The sequence below is a fragment of the Xiphophorus couchianus genome, chromosome 7 (assembly GCF_001444195.1).
Source record: "Xiphophorus couchianus chromosome 7, X_couchianus-1.0, whole genome shotgun sequence".
Lineage (NCBI taxonomy): Eukaryota > Metazoa > Chordata > Actinopteri > Cyprinodontiformes > Poeciliidae > Xiphophorus > Xiphophorus couchianus.
Window position 1 is genome coordinate 33,857,601 of NC_040234.1, and position 12,012 is coordinate 33,869,612.

Consider the following 12,012-nt stretch of genomic DNA (forward strand, 5'->3'; position numbering starts at 1 on the left):
TGTGTGGCACTGGGCTTAACTCACAAAATATACCTAAAACATAAAAGGAAAACATAGTTGAAGTCTCAGTCATAAAGTTTGAGTTTTGCATTTGCGTGACAGACTGAAAAAGATAAAGAAAAACGATTAACCTGGCCTCTACGCTTTAATCAGCGTGGCTAACTGCAGTGATTAAACTTCAACATTTGATCACTGATGCAAGGAAATGAGGCGCGTTTTAGCTGAGCTATTAGCACGCATAGGTGAGGGGGGTGAACCGGTTGTTGTGTTTTTCCTACAAAGGTTCTAATCTCGGCTCTCCAAAGTGGGACTTTCAACTAAACTAGTAACCTGTTTTGCAAATTGGGATCCCAGCATAAAGCTGGCGTTCCATATGGTTGCATAAAATCAGATTTGGACCCAGACAGCTGAGGCAGATGTTTCCATCTATGGCTGAGCAGCTCAGATAAATCACTCTGACACCGCGTTGGGCCAAGGTTTGTCAATGATCTTCCGCTCTATGCTGAGAGGAATTTTATCGTTTTAGGATTCGTTGCAGTTGGATGGCTGTACCGGAGGTGAAACAACGCACAAACCACCGACATCTAAGATTAGTTAATTAAATTGAGCTGTACGGTATAATCTCAAAGGTCATATTAGATATCAGCTCTTTTTCAGCTGCTCTTGCGACTGTGTTCTCTCAAGGACATTACCTCATGTTTCCCCTGGGATATTTCTTAAAATTTTTTTTTTTTTTTACCCCTCCAGGGGGTCTTTTGTGGGCTCTAGTGTCCCTTATACGACAGTAGGCTGACAGGAAATGGGGAAGGAGAGGAGGGAAGACATGCGGCAAATATCGTCGGGTCCGGGAGTCGAACCCGCGACGGCCGCGTTGAGGACTGAAGGCCTCCAAATATGGGTTGCGCTAACCACTACGCCACCACGGCACGCCCATTTCTTAATTATTTAACAAATCACTCAAATTCAGGATAATTTGTCAATTTGGTGCCATTTAATGAACTTCTACCTTCTGTCACTCTCTTTTTTTTGTATTACATCACGTATGTTAGCAAACGAAAATTAATGTTATGTTTCATATTTATTTATTTTGTGAGTTGCTGTAAGCTCAGACCATCATCATGTAGAGGTGAATGACCCTTCATTAGTGCAGACAGAGTGTCTGCATTGAACAAGAGATTTAGTTTTGTTTCATACTTGTTCATACAAGTATGTTGCTCCACAGTTGCAAATCTTATGTAACATTTTTTTTTGCCCTATCCATCACTTTTACTGCAGTCATGCTTAATTAGAGATGACATTGTGTATGCTAAAGTATTATACAGAATGTGGTAGCGGAGTTTTGTTTTCCTTATTTTGATTTAGTAGGCATGAAACGCAGACGAGATGGGATGTCTAGCAGGTGGAAATGAGATGGAACGGGAAACACAGAGATGTTCTGAGGCGGGCCAACATTCCTCAGTACTACAGGCCCGATCAGAGAGTAGAGTGGAGGTTCTGGTTGGGAAGGAAAACATGGGATCAACGCTGAAATTATTCACTTTCACTGCATTTTTCTGCTTCTTGTTGTTTTATGTTTCCATAAAAATGCTGTGACTTTCTCACCAATGTCCTGGAAATCTTTGGAAATCTAATTTAAGAGTAATGGGATTTGTTGTGCAAGTGTAGAAACGTCACATAAGTTGCATTTCCGTTGACTATATAATTGCACAATTTAACATTTGGAAAATGGATTAACTGAATGGAATAACGGCAATTTCAAAAAGAGTAATTATTCGATACGTTTTGGTGGTTGGACGAGATGGTTTTTGGCCATATTGGTTTATTTTGAAAAACTGTGAGTGATGTGGTGGTGCAGGGGTAAACCACAACCCACATATGGAGACCTTCGTCTTCAACACAGGTTCAAGGCCCGGCCTGATGACCTTTTGACCTTTCACCCTCTCTCTTTACCTACTTTCCTATCTAACCACTATCAAATAAAGGCTGACAAAGGCTAATAAAACAACAAAGCATAAAATTTGTGCAAAACTGCAATGGAAGCACATTTTCCACATCACACCACTCACATAATCAATGTGAGTGGTGTGATGTTTCCACTGGCATGGGAGTGGTGCCAGTGGAAACAGTGGATGTTTCCACTGGCACAAGCCACGAAGAAGAAGATGACAGGAAGTAGTTGGAGGGTTATGGCACAGCATGTCAAACTAATTTACTTGTGATTTTCATTGCGTTTCCTATTTAATGGAAACACTGCAATTGCAAAATTATGTTTTTTCTACAAATTTCACCTGCTCCAATCTGTCTGTGCTGAGTTACAACAATGGATCTAATAACATAAACACCAGTGAAATAGTTACTGACAGCTAATGCAGAACATGACAGATCATGTTTGAAATCTTGTTCGTCTTTTAATCCCACCCGAGACCGAGAGCTGCAGAGAATCCTGGTCCAGGAGCGGTTTGACATTTAAATTCCTTTTTAGCTGAAGCATTTTTGTAACAATTCAATCCATCTCATCATCCAGACTCCCTGGAGGATCACCTCTAGTGTAATCATTGCCCAAAGAATGCATTTGCCTATTTATCAACAGTAATGATGAACCAAAGTGCAAAATGGTGATACAAAATGAACATAAAAAAATGAAAAGATGTGATTGATGTCGGATACTTGGCAAGCCGGCACGTTGGGGAGCGGATTAAAAGATTCCCCTTTGGGCAAAAAACTCAGAGGGAAGAAATTTAAAGCACTTTAATGTCTGTGTCTCTAGTTTTGATGAACATCTACATACATAGACACACTCGCTCTCTTTCTCACACACACACACAGTTTTATGTCCCTGACTCAAACTCTCTTGCTCCCTCTCCTGCTCCCTGCAAAGACTTTAATGTCTGTGTTCGTCATTTGATTTCCATTTCACTTCTCTCCCTTGCAAAGTCCTGCAGGGTTAACCCTCCCTCCCCCAAGAATCATGAGCTCGCACACAGACCCAGCTCCAGTAACGCTGTTGGCAGACATCTGGAAATGTTTTGGCCCTGCGCTGGCGGTCACTGTCTGGACCAATAGAGACCATAGCTCAACCTTCACATTGTGACAAGACTTCATATATTTCTCTGTGACCTTGTGTACAGTATAGGAACCCCCCGCTTCCCTCAGGGGCGCACCGCGTGCCCCTGAGCTCCCCCCGCCACATGCACCCTTCTCTTTTGTTTTCCACCTGGTTCTTCGTGCCACACAGGAAGGAGCGTTTAGCTTAGTATGCAAAATTAAAATGCAGGTGAAAGATACCAAGACAAAAATAAAAAAAATAAACAAGGAAGAGGCAAAAGCCCACTGGGGTTATATAAAAACTCCATCCAAATAGTATAGAAAAAAATTAGATAATCCAAGAATTATATACAATCATATAGAGAACAGAAACAAAAAGAACATAAAAACCCATCTAAGTGGTAAATTGGCAGTATTGTATGTTTTCCAGGCACATGGTGCCATTTTGTAGCACAATCAGGTAACCGTTATCTTGAAATGTTATAAAAATGATATATACATATATATATATAAATATGACTTGAAAAAAATTGGACTCTGAATAAATTTAAATCTGAGATTTATGCAAAATTGTGAGAAAAATACTTCTCCAATTATATTGCAATAGGATAGATATGGGTATATCAGACGATAATAAAGTGCAAACAAACATTCTGAAGTGATATAACGCCCAACACTGTATTATACCAATGGATTCATGAATTTTTCACAAATTTGAGCTCTACTCTGATCATTTCCAATCAACCTGAGACAGGGATCAATGGAAGTCGAGATCATTTCCATCATTCCTTTCTGAATGAGGGACGAGGAGCATCCTGCCGCCCCGTTGTTGCCTTGCAACACACAAATCCACTGATATTGGATCAGCTTTCATGTGGTGATCTGGTATGCTCTTATTGTGTTTTTCTGCTGTGGTTTTGTTGGTAATCACATCTTTCTGAGGCTAACAAAATTTAATATACAGCACATTAATCATCCCTGTTATTAACTGGTGACTGCTCGTCCACTGTGAGCTGTAGTAACTCCAAACCTCTAATATTGCAGGACTGTTTTATATTTTATCATTGTCTAGAAAAGAACTGCTATTTGATTTGACCCTGATAAGAACTATTTCTGTGGCTTTCAGAGCTTCTATTTCCTGTTGATCAAATATCCCCAAATATATACTTTCATTTTTCATTCTGCAGACAGCTGGCCACTGCTGTTGGCAGCTTACAGTACAGTAATCATTTGTATATTTGTATTACTGATGCAGGTTTAATATTTCTGGCTCTATTTCATTCTGTTTAAAACATATGCACAACCCTGTTAAAATGCCAGATTTTGTTATGATGTATGGATAGTTTGGCCTTTGGATAGTTTGGCATAATTAGTCTGATTAAACAGAAATAAAGTTGTAATTTCCTAACAAAATTACTCATTCCATCCTGTTGCCAAAATAATGTTTGCAGAGAGGCTAATGTAAGGGATCAAAAGAACATTATTTCTCAAAGGTATCAGTCAGGAGAAGAGTACTAGAAGGATTATTTATACACCAGGCAGGGCGTCAAGTCGGGATCTTCCAAGATCAAGACTGAGACCGAATATTTAGTTTGACTAACATTTCAGGACTTTGAGGTATTTTTGCACACTACAAAATGCAAAAATAATGGAAAAAAGTGAATTACTCAAAATAAGTAACTTCTTGGTATTTAGTTAATAATCGTCATAATAAACTAATATTAAATGTATTAAATGCAATCAGCAGAATTGAATTCATCAGCTTACATTCAACAATAGTTGTAATAAACTTAAAAAAGCACAACAGAGTTATAATAATTTGTCATAGCAGGTATGGAGTTAAAAGTGGCTCTTCTATGGTCAAAACAAAGCCCAAGACCAGGAAGAACATGGTGAAGCACGGGAGTGGCATCATCATGATCTGGTGGTTACTATCGTTGAGAAGAAGCTGTTCTCTCTCTCTTTTTTTTGGTTAAAGGTCGATAAAAGGGTGAACAGATCAAATTACCTGATGATCTCTACATATTTCTTCAACATCATAGTGAGTCCAGACAAATTAATACAAATATTATTTCATAAGAGGAAAACTGTAGTCCGAGTCACAGTGACGACGGTTGTGCAGAAGAAATGTTCTCACCGTCTGATCGATTGGGAAAACTTGCAAGGTAGTATAAGCAAATACTGTCAAGTCCAGATGTGGAGTAGAAATATCTTATCTGCCAAGGTTAGAGGTTCCTGCTGCAGTTAATCTTGCCATGATCAAAGCGCCATCTGAGAAAATATGTTTTTATTTCTCTAACTCATTTAACGCCAAAAGGATTATTTAGATTGTTAGCTCAGAACAGCTGCAACATAAAGTTAAGAAAAGTGTAAATTTGTGTTTGAATACCATTGCTGGTATTAGCTTCGGGAACAACAGATGAAGCAGATGCTGAATGTTAATGACAGGGAAAATGTAAACAAATTTCAGTATTCAATGAGTCAGATGATACTGAGGCCGATTCATGTTTTATCACACCTGCAGCTAAAGGATATTTTATTATAAAGAAACCAAATCTCTATTCCTCTCTTTTCTTTAAGTTTCCTAAATGTTTAGAGGACACAGACCACTAACAGTCAATCTGACCTTCATTTGGAGCTGGTTCTTAACACAGAGTCCTCAAAATAAGCTGGTGTGAAATAGTCTGTAAAAGTCTACACTGCTAAGCAGTAAATTTTTTCTGTAGTAAGAGAGAATTTTATTAATTTTTTTAATGAATGCAATAAATCATTTTTTCTTATGCATTCCACTCCTTGTTTGAACAATCTCTCCATCTTTACGGCTTTCTGTACCCCGTTAAGATTTCACTCTGTCCTTGACGCTTCCTGGTCTGGGTCTGTCCCAGGATCTACCATCACCTCCAATTCCGCTCCTTCATCCTTCCAGTTTACTCCACTTAAGTCGGAGCAAAGTCATATTTTAAGAGGCCTTTTATGTTAAGCTATTTATCTACAGAGACATGAAGGAGCGAGGCGGGGAGGGATCGGAGATTAGCCGGAAGACAGACGCATTTATTTGGCCGTAACAGCGTGTTGAAGGCACGAATGTTAGCAGATCCAGTTTGTCAAAAAAACAGTGACCTTTACTGGGAAACGGAGAGTGTTCTCTGTGTCATGTATCAGATATTACCCTTCAGTGTCAGTGTAACGCATGTGTGTTTGTGTGGTTCGGACTATAAGATGGGTATGTGTTATTTTCCTTATTTTCTTTTCGTACACGGGGAATGATGTACGTTCCACGCAGAGAGAAAGACAGAGTGTGCAATCGAAAGGATGTGTGAAACCTCCAAACTATTTCCCTGGGCTGCTGGTGGAACAGACGTATTTTTCAGGATGTAGCAGCATGTGGGCCCGGGCGCTGTTTATCCAGGATGACACCCTTCACATCCATTCATCAACGTCCCGTCAGACCTCCACTGACCTTGGGTCTCCGCCTGCGAGTCCGGAGAAAAAAAACACAAGGAAAGACGAGTTTGAAAGGAGTGATGGAATGTGGTCAGTTTTTCCTTCTTGGGTGCCATTTTAATTTGTGTCTCAGCGGGACAGTGGTGTCCCCGCTAGCTGCCCGAATAAAAATACAAAATATCCAGCAAATTCAGGTAAAAAGCCCACAATAATCAAGGGTAACAAGAAGAAAATTGACTCTGAAGTAATATGTCTTTTCAGTTGTGACAGGAATATTTATCACAGTAAGAAGTGTGAATCTGTGTGAGCCTGAGTGAAACATAACTGGACGTTTGCTATTGCAAAGTCTTAATTTTATTCAGCACAAGGCTCAGGGCCCTGCAGGTGCCCAGGTGACAGATGGTCGAGCCGAACGGGGGTCCTTCCTTCTGTAAGTTATAGATGGACATCTTGTCCAAAACACACATGATCACAAGGAGAAAAAGGCAATTAGGGCTGAGATGGGAGTGCATGGGGAAGCTTGATAATGATAGTTTTACATCCCACACCTTCAATCCTGATGCGTTTCTACAAAAAGGGACAAATGGTGGTTTCTTCAAGGGCAAAAACATAAAAAATTAATTGAGTGATTATTATGCATCTCTTTAGTTCTTTAGTTTTGACCAATAGGTGGATTATAAGAATAAAACTATAATAAACATAGCTTTAAAGAAGTTGGAAAAAGCTAGTTTTTAAAAAGTAATTGTGCCTCATCCTTGGAAAATATGTTTTAAAAAAAGCACAGTGACTTTATATTTAAAAGTATCTCCAGAGTTTTGATGCACAACTTCCTCAACTGGCCTGTGGAGGCGCTGTACCAAGAACCATTGAAGGAAACAACATGAAAGCCTTTGAAGAAGACATTGAGCATAACTTCCTTTTTTTCAAAACTTAAAACAAATACGGAGTAGCATCAGATTTTAGCGATTTCTCCTTTGTCTTTGGTAAAAGACTACGAGCCATTTCTCCCGCTAGCACTAGTTTAGCGAGTTTGTTTGTATTTACCCAGAATGCCTTGCGGTATAGTCCACTTCCTGCTTTTAGAGCGGTCTCCGATCCATTTGCATTCAAACACGCCTTTGAACCGCAGCAGAGGTCATGCCAACCGGCAGACCAGAGTTCGTTTCTTTGGTCCGCATCAGAGTTTGGTTGTTCATTCACACTTCTCCAACCAATCCAGACTTTCTAAACAAATGAGTCTGACTCAAATGGACTAAACAGAAGTGATGTAAATGCTCTCTCAATCAGTTTCCAAGTGGCAAGATTTTGAGCCAATTAAATTCCACCAGTTGTGAGGTGAGAATTGTCTAACATAAGGAGGAAGATAGAGGACACATTTAAATTAGATGTGCAAAATGTATTCCAGCGAAGAATTATTTATCTAATGCCTCCCACTTATTCATAATTGGGTCATGGAGGTAAAATGTTCAAGAGGGAAAACCCAGACATCCCTCACGCTTCCCAGCTCCTCCTGGGAGATCCCAAGGCACATTCAGATTACTCCGGGGAGCTCTAGATCTGCCCCAGGTCTTCTACCACTGGAATGTGTGCGACATCCAGGAGACATATTAGCTAAATTTTCAAACCACCTCAGCTGACTTCTCATGATGTACAGGAGCAGCAACTCTGGTGGGAGCTGTTTGAGGCGAGGAGATGAGTCTCCTCACCTCATCTTTTAGGCAGAGCCCTGCCACCACACAGCAGAAATAATTGTAGGTGCTGGTTTATGTATGGCTGATATACATTCCCCAATCACATTATGAAGTACACCTTACTAGAAGTGAGCACTTTCATTCATCATGGCATAAGTTCAACAAAAGTTGTGCTTCCATTATAAATGTGCACAAAACTTTGTAATATTTGGCTGATGTCAAAAAATCACAATTACGCAATTGCAATTTAATTATAATTGCATAATTGTCACACAGTTTTAATATGAATCACAATTAAAACATCATGCTCACAAGATCCCGCCTGCATCTCCCTGCTGGAGGGCAAAAAGGTGTTTGCCAATGATGACTACCATTGGTGTAAGCTGAAAAAGTCAGGAAAAAGTTTTGATTAACCAAAAAAAAAAGTGTAATTTGGTGTGTTTCAGTTCAGGAAAAAAATAAAAAAGTGACACCAAGTCTGACAGATCATCAGTAGTTTAAATTAGCTAATCTATATTAGCTAACAGAAACGGTAGCTAAAATACAACAGCGATCACTTATTAATATTCGTAAAATAAACATCAAGTTTTAAAAACATAATACTGTAACGGACTGAATGTTCTGCTCTTTTTGTGGGTAATGTGGCATTGTTATCAGTTACTATGGCAACAACTCTGCAGCCCACACAGAGAGCAAACAAAAGTCCCTATGCTTTGTTCTCTAGCGGTATTTTCCCCTTTGCTGTGGCGGACTGCACTAAATAAATAGTACCTACATCTTCAGGTTTCATTTAGTTAACGTAATTGTTCTTCCCAGCTCAGCTATGGATAGCATGTAAAAGCCCTCAGAGGACAATTTTGTGCGCATGCGCGAAATTTAACACGAAGAGGTCTATAATTTGCCAAGTGACACAAAAGCAAAGCGTAAAATACTCCTCACACCAAATTAACAGACTGTACGTGTCTCTAACCTGCCTATGGAACTGATAAAGGCTCTTAACAGCAACAGACAAGCACCCAATGTGAATAAATGTAAACACACAAACCGGAGTATTAGCTTAGCTTAAGCTGTCCAAGCTATGAGCGACGGCTAACACAACAGCATAACTTAACTGCCCATTTCTCTACGACGTAGCGCTCATTTCAGTCACCAATGTCACATAACTTACTTCGGTCACGAACGCACACCAATGTGAACGAAACAGCTGTCCGTCAGCAGGTTAAAAGCCGAAATGTCTCGCTGCTCACGCTCTTTCTCCCTCTGCCATCTCGATCTGCGCTACGCTAGTAGGTCAGGAGGCCCTCTGGTGGGCGCACCAAGACACTCCTCAGCAGACCGCAGCGTTACTATTAAAAGAAAATAAGTAACACAGGAGCTCTTGTACAAAAATCACACGTATATAAGTATGTACATGAGAAAAGTCATTAAAAAAAGAATACCAGCGCCATGATCTTTAAACTACTTCCTGTCGTCTTCTTCTTTGTGGTTGGCGCTAGTGGCAACATCCGGTTCTTGACCATGTGATTTGTATGAAAAAAAAGTGTTTCCATTACCGTTTTGCCAAATTTACCAATTTCGATAAGGCCAAAAACCCACCGCATCCTAGCTCCAACACGTTTTATCGTAAAACAAGATTATTTTAAGCATTGAATTTATTGACAGAAACTAAGTGTGAGAAATCTGACTGACTGCATTCAACTGGCTTTTTTAAAACAAAATACTGCTCCACGTAGATTTGATATTGTATTGAAGGTTCCTTCAACCATGCAATTATATCCCACTGCTGTATTTTGTAATCTGGAATGTATTTGTTGTTGGGCTTTTTTTGTTGTTGTTGTTTATTAGATGAGTGTCTTAGTCCAATGTTCTATCAATATGTCCACAGGACCAGACCATCTGCAAAGATCTAATAAAAAAGCCCTGCCACCTCTAAACCAGATACATTCCTCTCCATGAATCTCTAAATCCTGAGATGTTGGCCATAAAGATCATAAACATTTTTAATGCTAAGACGCAGCTAGCCAGTATGAGGTATTAGAATTATTTCTATAAACGCTGATTGGATTGTAAAGTTGTGATTAGTTTCACCTCCTGTCTGATATTCCCCTTGTGTTTTATTAAACGTTATGTCTTTGTATATATATTTATTTAAACTTATAAATCCAACTCTAACAAACTTTAAAAAATGTCCAGTCCAAACTTTAAAGAAAAAAAAAATCAAATGTATTCTTTGCAGAAATGCACTTTTTTAGGGGGGATTTTAAGGAAATTGAAATGCTTTGATAAAGCCCTTTAGCCTCCTGCAGTAATATATCATGCAGGTGCTGACCTGTATATTAGCTCTTTATGTCGTGTTTATGACCATCGACAAATCAGTTAGTCCACAGGATATTTACACCAGGTTCCTGGCAGCCTCCTTCATTCTCAGTGTGCTCAAGTTCTCTGTGAGACTGCATTATGGTAAAACCTTTCTCCACCCAACTAAACCCCAAAACACGCACACCACCCCCCAACACACACACACACACACATATATATATATATCCACAGCTTTTCTGGGTCCAGTTATTTATGGTACAGGGGTACAACCACCTTCCATCCAATTAAAGCTGAGTGCTGGCTTTGTGCAGGCCACTCTTCATCATTCCCCTCAAAGGGGTTGTTAGGAGGAACTGTGCTCTCGGTTTCCAGCTCAGCTCCTTTCCAGGTCGCGGGAATCTGGCTTTAAGAAAAATGTCACTGCTCATCACCTTACAAGCGAATTATTTAAATGTCGCTCAGATGATTGACGCCGAAGTTGAAAGACGATGTAGCTTGATTCATTCCAGATCAACGGAGGTTAAAAAGCACATTTAAGCCAAAACTATTTCAACATAAATTTTTCATATTTTAATAATTGTAAATTTTCCATCCATCCATCCATCTATGAGTTTTTCTCCCCCACTACTTTTCAAATAAGTGCCTTGTCTGCAGAAACCCCAAAGGAAAAGCGAAGCTCTTGCTTTTCTGCTTCATCCACTTCCAAGCCTTCAAAGATGGATCTAACACATGGATCATCACTTTAAGAAGATCCATAATACAAGAAGCTTCCACTGTAGGATGGAGGGACTTCGCCTTAGCGGTCCAGAAGTCGAACTGTCGACATGTGGTCAGGTGGTTTTAGGATGTTCATTTGCACAAGAATGACTATTACAAGTTTACAAATTTGGAGGAGGAGGAAATAATAATTGACAGAGTGGAAAATCAAATTTTATTTTTCAAAAAGAGAGCAGAAGGCGTCGGCGAGACATTCTCCTGTTGAATTGGATCAGAAATGAGCAGCGGGAGTTTAATATTTCAATACATACTTCGTCATGACCTCCACAAAATCTGCTGTCTGACTGAAAAGCCGCTGGTCTGACTACCTGTGCTACCTACTGATCCATCCGGCAGTTGAGCATAAATAAACACACCCATAAAATTCAGACCAATCACAGAATAGGTTCGCATGCAGAGGGTGGCCCTAGACTACTGACTGTGGACCAGACTGACTTAGAGATAAGGTGAGCAGTTCTGTTTTCCAGAATGGGTCGCCCACATCAGAACAGAGTCAACCTCTGGCATGATCAGGCTGCTTTCTGGAAACCTTTCTGTCACTTTGAAGGAAACTCCATTCAGACTCTAAATGCTAGCTTCACTAGCCATTGTCATTAAACACTTTGTTTGGATGAATGGTTCATTTAGACTGTTTGGAGTCATACATTAAAAACAAAAATCTCTTGTGGTTCTCTGCACGTTTTCACTGAAAAAAATATCACCTAAGCTGCTCTCTGACTTTATTTTTAAATGAATA

The 12,012-nt window shown here is 39.7% G+C and overlaps 1 long non-coding RNA gene across 1 annotated transcript; it reads right to left on the minus strand.

The window, feature by feature from the left end:
* Window positions 1-6,075: 6,075 nt before the first annotated feature.
* On the minus strand, window positions 6,076-9,673 carry LOC114147703 (uncharacterized). The gene is made up of 4 exons (XR_003596104.1): window positions 9,620-9,673; window positions 9,349-9,526; window positions 8,493-8,563; window positions 6,076-6,518 (listed from the first exon to the last, which is right to left on the minus strand). It is a non-coding gene; the product is annotated as an uncharacterized LOC114147703 (long non-coding RNA).
* Between the last annotated feature and the right edge of the window lie 2,339 nt (window positions 9,674-12,012).